The following is an 8452-nucleotide window of genomic DNA, read 5'->3' on the forward strand; positions in this document are numbered from 1 at the left end:
CGTAGTTCCAAGAGGCAAAGTCAGGGCTTGAGGGTTAAGACTACACAATGCGCAGTTCATGAAGGCTGAGTGAGGTCAAGTTGCCCATGAGTGAAATTTTGCAGATGAGGCTAAGTGTGGGATTAGTGAGCCAAAGTGAACAAGGAAAAAACACTGTGATACAACATTGATCTCTCATAATACATGAAAAACATACTTCCCTCGATGCGACGACATTGCGATGACTTCCCCAAGTGCGACACTAAAGGTACACTTTGCGATGATAATGATGACACTTGTGTGGAAATGCATAAAACTTTGGGAATGGGTGTAAAACATATCTACATAACTAGAGGGACACATCAACATCAAAGTTACCCTTTGAAACAAGCCAAAACTCCACTTTGCAGGGTAAGCGACACTTCCCATGCCAAAATACGACATTTTCTATATATAGGGAAAAGTGGGAACGACACTTGCGATATGCGAATTACAGTGAAAACAACACATGATAGAGCCAAGAGAACATGAAAATGACACGAATTAGGATGAAAGAAAGCAAAGGCAAAAATAAAAAATATGAAAGCGACACTCTTGAAAATGAAGGGGAGCAAAAGCAACAGTTCAGAGAACTCACATAAACAAAAGCACAATCACAACCAAAAGTGAGACATTGTCAATGAAAGCACGCGTTGACTATTGACATGGGTTGATCATCACACAGGCACAACCTTGATGGACTGCTCTATGTCTGTACAAGCTTGCGTAAAAGAGTGTGCTCATGAACTTTTTGCAAATTGAGCATGTGCGAGCATGTGACTTCAACACTTACGATTCAGAAGAAAGTTCAAAGACTTAACAAAGCGTTGACTAACCAAGAAGTGACTATGGAATGACCAATCACAAGATCCACATTGGGCTCCAAAATTAAAGTTTAAGCAAAATTTTGGAGGGTGTTTGTCGCAACAACAACACTTGGCGACAGACTGGTAGAACTCCATCTTCTTTGCCTTGGTCAATTCTTAAGTGCAGGGTCTAGTTAGTTGGGGAGTATTGATTCATCGTGCATATCACTTTGGCTTCCCCACTTACCCTGTGAGTAAACATGGCCCCCTCTATGCCATTTCGGTTAAACAAAAAGACAATATCAACCATATCACAATGTTTTGAGTCAGAAAGGGTAGTATAGTTCGCGAGATTACTATTTGTAGAGTATAATTTTTCATCTCTGGTGTTATTCCACTCCTAGCAGGCCTGGACGGTACCCTAGAGGAGTCATTACAAGAAAACAAAAATTGCTCCATTCCCCACGAGCTTGGTCAATACCCCAACGGAGTTGCTTGCTTCACATTTCTACGCAGGAAGCCTTTCTCTTCTTTTGCCTTTATTATATATTTATATAGGACTGTGCATAGGAACTTATTCGTTTATAGGTGGAAGAGGGATCTCGACTTATTGAGAGCAGGAGAGGTTGTTCCTTTAGAGAAGCATATAGAGACCTCTCATTTAGGTTTTCTCGTTTAAGTTTCCCCCTTTTCCTTCTCTACTGATTAGATAAGCGTGAAAAAATCGAAACATAAGGAATTGAGTGCGGGCATAAGGTTTCCATAACGGAAACAGGTATCATGGGTCAATACAAAAATCTCCTTACAGATATATCCTATTTTCCGTCAGAACATCATCGACCAAAAGGTGTAACCAAGACAAGGAAGAAGGACAAAGACTTAGACAAATGTTGCATTTTCATAAAGTCCTTTTCTATTTTTCCACATTGCCTTTTGAGCCAAGAGAGCATCTTCATGCAAGTTCTTACAAAACGAAAGAAAAGACTAACACACAAAAAGGAAATGAAACCAAAAGACAAAACAAAAGGAGGCTAAACCAAAACATGACGCGAAACCAAAATCATATAACACAAGATAAACAACAGAGAAAGAATGCAGGATGAATGTGCAAGTAAGTTAATATGCGACTAGACCTACTCCTAACCTAACTAGCTAGAAGGTCAAGGTCACGTATAATGAAATTCCCAATGTAGCCACAATAATTGTTCCCGACTTGCAATAAAAAAGATGTGACCGATTAAAATTGAGATAAAACATTGTGCAATAGGAAAGATAAGAACTTGAATATCTTGCACAAAAATTTGAAGGTCTTTCCTATTAGAAGAAAGATAGGCCATAGCCACTACTTCTAACTAGTTCATATTCTTACCTTTTCGATGAAAACCATCATTCAACAAAACTTAGAAGCTTCTTGTGAATGTGTCCTCATCTACACCGAACTCCTTAGCCAACACGAGGAAAGATCAAAACTTGTTATTTGCGATGGAGCTTTCTAGGTAAGATTTCTCCTACCATTCATTGATTGGATCATAAAATTTGTGTCAATCCTCTTGAAAACCCCGAAATTTTTAGAAAGACGAATTTTCAATTAGAGGCACGAGATTATGATGAGAATTTTGCGAGGGAAAATAGATCTGATCATATTGAGCAGGCATGTCAAGACAATGAGGACTTGACATAAGCATCAACAAGTGCAGAGGTGCCTAAACTGCTTGACAAGTACCCAGATGGTGAGATGTTAAACCATAAAGATAAAAGGATGTGAGACGAATATCATTGGATGTGCTGATGGGGAAATAGTAAGTTGAATGAAAGTCATTAGAGACAAAATCTTGATCATATGGGTTGATTAAAGAATTATATTCCTAGTTTGTAATTAAGAAAGATAAACCAATTTGAACAACATTGCGAATGATTTGAACAACTCTGCAAATGATTTGAACAATATAATAAGCTTCCTAACTTTCCGAATGTGAAAAACCATTTTCCTATAACTGGTGACAAACCATACAAGCATCGTAATCATCGTTTAAAAAAAAAAGAATGCCAACACAATAAACACATGAGACCAGTCAGGACATAATGAATGAGGAAGGGAAAGACTTGCAATTTAACATTCGCAAGAGTAACGAGGAGCTGACTATTAAGAAATGAATCCAATAGGCATGATTCCTTCGGCCAAAGATAGTCTTTGAAATGATCAACTTTGCAATTCCATGACTCTATGAGAGAAACATATTCCAAACCCGAGTTAAGTACAAGATCCTTGCATGGAGATGTATCATGGGAAATAAAATCTTGAATACGATAAAAAAACAATTTCTAAAGCTCGAAATATTACATCCGAAATACCAAACATATTTCAAAAATAAATTTACATCGAGTGAAACCATGCAAAGAGAAGGATTGTGTGAGAGAAACCAGATTTGACTTAGTTTGGGGGGCTTACCAGAGTCGCGAGATCCTGACATAATCATCAACGAATGTTGAAGTGCCTTGACTTCCTGACAAGTCCCAAAAATTTCAAGGGTTGTAAAATTACATCCTGAAGATTGAATAATATGATGCATAGTGTGAGGATAATTGCATTTTCTGATCTCAATGGGACCACTACTAACCAGATGGCATCCATCCCTGTTACTGATTTGACTGGATTTTGCAACTTCAATAACCAGATTACTCAAATTGAAATATTATTCTGATCGCAAATCTAGAGATGTATGAATGGAATAAATTTTATGAGCAAATATTATTTGAAGAGTTTTCTTCATGCAAAACAAGAGATGATGAGGGATGGAAATAATACTCAATGATTCAATTATTTCCTTTCATTTCATGGATAATCTCACTACCTTGTGTCAATTGGGAAGTTAACTCATCAGATGGAGAACTTGAAAAGCATGGAGCATCTTCATCGCATGTAGATACATCACAAACAATAGAGCACAAGGGATAGTGAGATGAAGAGAAAGTTTCGATAAGAACATCTTCTTTCACTGAATCAGATTCTAAATCTAAATTAACATCTTCATGAGAAATTGAAAGATCAATTGGTGCACTTGGGCATTCATCATCACTTACATGAACAAAATTATCATCATCAGAATTATTTTTTCCCAAGGCTATGGATTGATTGGAAAAATTGATTGCATTTGATTCACTAGCAAGATTAGAAGGTTCAAAATCATCCAGGAATGGAAGTGCACCATCTCGACATGGGGGAATTTTTAAAAGAGAAGAGAGATCAAAAGTCTCTTCACTTTCCTCCTGCTTTATCAGTGTAATGTGACTTCATTGTATCTGAACGCAATTTGAACCAGTGACTCAAAAATCAGGAGAGCATGAAGAGCTAGTTGGTGGAGCAGATTGATCACACAGATGAAGATACACAAAGTCATGACATGTAGATGATAGAGGATGAAAAATGCCCCTTGAAGAAGTAAAACTTTCAATGGAACCATATTCAAGATTGATGTTAAGAGTGCCAATGTCATCTTGAGGAATGAAAGGATTAGCCTTCACCCTAGGCTCCATGAGCCACTCTAGGGTTTCTTTCATTAGATCTGAATCATGAGAAGCAGAAGGAGGATGAAGAGATGGATTAGGAATTTGATTTGCGGATTTCCCAACTTTATTATCATCACAAGGAGGCACCCACATCGAGACTGGAAAAGGAGAGGACAAGGAACAAAGGGAGCAGTAGGTTCCTCCTCTGAAAGTCAAGGTGTCTCATGATTTACACGAGTCGTGGAGGTAAAAGCATCAGGGGTTTCATATTCACCGTGCAATAAGATATGAACCAAATGCTTAAAATTTTGTTTAAAGAAATCCCAATCTGTGTCTTCTCCTGGAAATTCATAACAAAGGTGAAGGAATTGATCAAAAAAATCCTCAATTGATTCATTAGGCTTCATTCTTAGTTGATTAATTCTTTTAAGAAAATTCTGGTAATCATACTTGTCAAATGCTTTATGAAGATCCTTCTCAAGATGGTTGAATGAATGGATAGAAGCAGCGAGTCATGTATGCCACCATCGATTAACGCGACCTTCAAATGCGAGGGTGAGAAATCTAGCCAGGACATCCTTGTAATGTATTCTGTTATAAGGGAAAAAACAGACAACTTGAAACAGATTTTCACGAAGCGTTAAGTTACCCTTGCCATCAAACTTAAATTGGGACAGGTTATGGGAAACCTCTGTAGGGATGGTAAGATTAAGCTCTTTAGAAAAACATCAGAGGATTATGATTTAGGGTATATCCATTTTGAATAAGAGATTCAAAGTAGACTCAACGGGAAAAACCTTCATGTGACCCTCCTGCTAGTTCCATTTGTTGATGGTGTTGAAAGTCTGTCAACCAAGGGGTTCTCCCTGATGTGAAGTCCTGATTATACCTCACACCGTTTGGAGTAGGAACCCCATACAGATTATACACTCGGTTACCATTTTATTAAATATTTTCCTTGGCTCTAACTGTCAGTAAGAGATAGGAGTGCATGTGTGCCTTCGAAAAGCAAGTAAGTGTGCTCGATGAGTGTTCGGTTGTAGGTGTGTCAAGGTTCTTCTACCATGGAGGGAAAAGAAAGTGAGCCTCTAAGAGAGAGGTAATAATACCACTCTGGTAGAAACACACACAACGAGGGATATTCATCCAACATCTAGCAGAATAATCCACAAAGATGCAACTAGAATTACAACCACTACAAAACATTCTCAGTATGATAAGCATTAAAATAACTAAAATAGTTCAACTACTTTAGTATAGGTCAAAACAAACATGAATCATAAACATTCACAGAACAATCTTACAAACATTCATAATCCATACCTAAGGAACATGCTGGCCATTAGGCTTCATATATTAAGTAAAATTCCCAAGACACATGTATACAACGAACACCACTAGCTCCAATAGTGAGCGTTGGAGCCACTGCTTGCTCGCCAAAAGAACTAGCTTGTCTCTTTGATGCCTTACATGAGGAGCCAAGGTGAAAAGTCCTTTTCTTGTACAATGAGGGTGTATATATCACAAATAAGGTGACCATTTTCCTCCCTTGTAACTCTTGGACTATCGTCATAACTGTTTGACTTCTCCATGACTCTTTGACTTCCTACATGACTTTTCACATTAGATGGATGACTCTGGGACTTCCATTTTTACAATACATTTTCCAATGTTGAATTACATATTCCATAAAATGATGTGGAAGATGATGACTGATGAAATGACATGACATGACACTGGTGACATGGACTACATGATGACATGGAATTGTCAAGTCACACTTTGTTGCTACTTCCTTTCTGTCTTCTTGAAAGATAGAACATGACTTGAAGATAAGGAGTCTCCAATGTGGTCTTGGTATTTAGCTGTTGTTGTAAACCGATGTCCCTTTGTCTTCTTGCTATGGATCAACTTGTCTTTGCAGCTACGAGGGTATGTTCTAGCGTGGTCTCCTTCTATATCTCCTTCATCACCATATTATCATGACACCATAGAATATCTGCGAATACAAACCACTCATAACAAGACAAATCAATCCAATAAACCCCTATCCTAAGCTGCTTCATGAAATCAATTGGTAGGGTTCGAACTGGTGAATGATTGAGTAACTAACTCAGAGAGTGCAATTCTAGAGGCCAAGTTCTGGGACTGAGGCTTGAGACTATGCAATGTGTAGTTCAGGATGGCTAGGGTCAAGGGGTTGCAAAGTTGAGGGACTCGAGGACTCAAGCTGGAGGCTTAAGCCTTGAGACTGCGCAACACAGGTTTGGAGACCTAGGAAGAGGGACTGCGTAGTTAAGGGACTTAAGAGCTCAAAATGGAGGCTTGAGGCTTGAGACTGTACAATGCGCAGTTTTGAGGGCCTAGGATAAGTGATTGCATAGTTGGGGAACTCAGGAGGTCAAGCTTGAGGCTTGAATTTTCCCAACGCACAATTCAAAAAAGAGAACAAGCTGAGATATTGCACAGTTGACGGGTTCAAGGGCTCAAGGTTAAGGTTTGAGGCTTGAAGTTTCCCAATGCGTAGTTCTATAGGGAGAACAGTCTCAAGCATTGCGCAATTGCTTAGGTCAAGGTGTTAGGCTGGAATCTTGAGGCTTGACACTACGTAGTGTAGAGTTAAGGCTGAGCGGGAGGTAGAAACTGTGCAATTTTGGAGCTCAAGGGTCAAAGTTGGGCACTGTGATTGTGCATGTGCATTTCAAAGAGAAAAGGCCAGGGCTTGAGGGTTAACACTGCACAATGCATAGTTTAGGAAGGTTGAGTGAGGTCAAGTTTCCCGGGAGTGAAATTTTCCGGATGAGGCTAAGTGTGGAATCAATGAGCCAAAGTGAACAAGGAAAAAAATTGAGCATGATCACACACTTAGAAAAATTGAAGACACAACATTGATCACTTAGAATACATGAACAACATACTTTCCTCAATGCAACGATGTTGTGATGACATTCCTCAAGTGTGATACTAAAGGTACACTTTGCGACGACAGTGACGACACTTGTGTGACAATGCATAAAACTTTGGGAATGAGTGTAAAACATATCTACATGATTAGAGAGACTCATCAACACCAAATTTACCCTTTTAAACAAGCCAAAACTCCAATTTGTAGGATAAGCGACACTTCCCATGCCAAAAGATGATATTTTCTATATAAAGAGAAAAGTGCGAACGACACTTGTGATATGCGAATGAAAGTGACAACAACACATGCCAGACGAAGATAACATGAAAATGAAACCAATTAGGATGAAATAAAGCAAAGGGGATAGGACAGTCGAAAACATGAAATAAACACTCACGAAAGTGAAGGCGTGTAAAAGCGACAATTTGGAGAACCCACCAAAACAAAAGCACAATCACAACCAAAGGTGAGAGACTGTCAATGAAATCTCGCACTGACTTTCTACATGGGTTGACCATCACACATGAACAACCTTGATGGGCTGTGCTATGTCTACACAAGCTTGCATAAAAGAGTGCGCTCATGAACTTGTTACAAATTGGGCATGTGCGAGCAAGTGAATTCCACACTTACGATCCAGAAGTAGGATCAAATACTTAACAAAGAATCGAATGACCATGAAGTGACTATGGAACGACTGATTGCAAGATCCACAGTAGGCTCCAAAATTCAAGTGTAAGAAAATTTTTGGAGGGTTTTTGTTGGAGCAACAAAACTTGGTGACAAATTGGTAGAACTCCAGCTTATCTGTGTTGGTCAATTCTTTCGTGCATTGTCTAGTTGTTCAGGGAGTATTGATCCATCGTGTATATCACTTTGTCTTCCGCTCTTACCCCGTGAATAAACATGGCCCCCCTCTTTTCCATCTCGGTTAAACACAAACATAATATCAACCATATCACAATGTTTTGAATGAGAAAGGGTAGTATAATTCACGAGCTTTAGATTTTTAGGGTGTAGTTTTTCATCTCTGGTGTTGTTCCATTGCAAATAGGCTTGGATAGTACCCCGACGGAGTCACTACAGGAACACAAACATTTCTCTGCTACCAACAAGGTTGGTCAGTGTCCCGACGGATTTACTTGCTTCACCTCTCTGCGCATGAAGCCTTTATGTTATTTCGCCTTTATTTATATATTTATATAAGACTATGCAT

Source organism: Pinus tabuliformis, chromosome Q (assembly GCF_031772625.1).
Source record: "Pinus tabuliformis cultivar Carrire ecotype Pingquan chromosome Q, CPIR1, whole genome shotgun sequence".
Taxonomy (NCBI): domain Eukaryota; kingdom Viridiplantae; phylum Streptophyta; class Pinopsida; order Pinales; family Pinaceae; genus Pinus; species Pinus tabuliformis.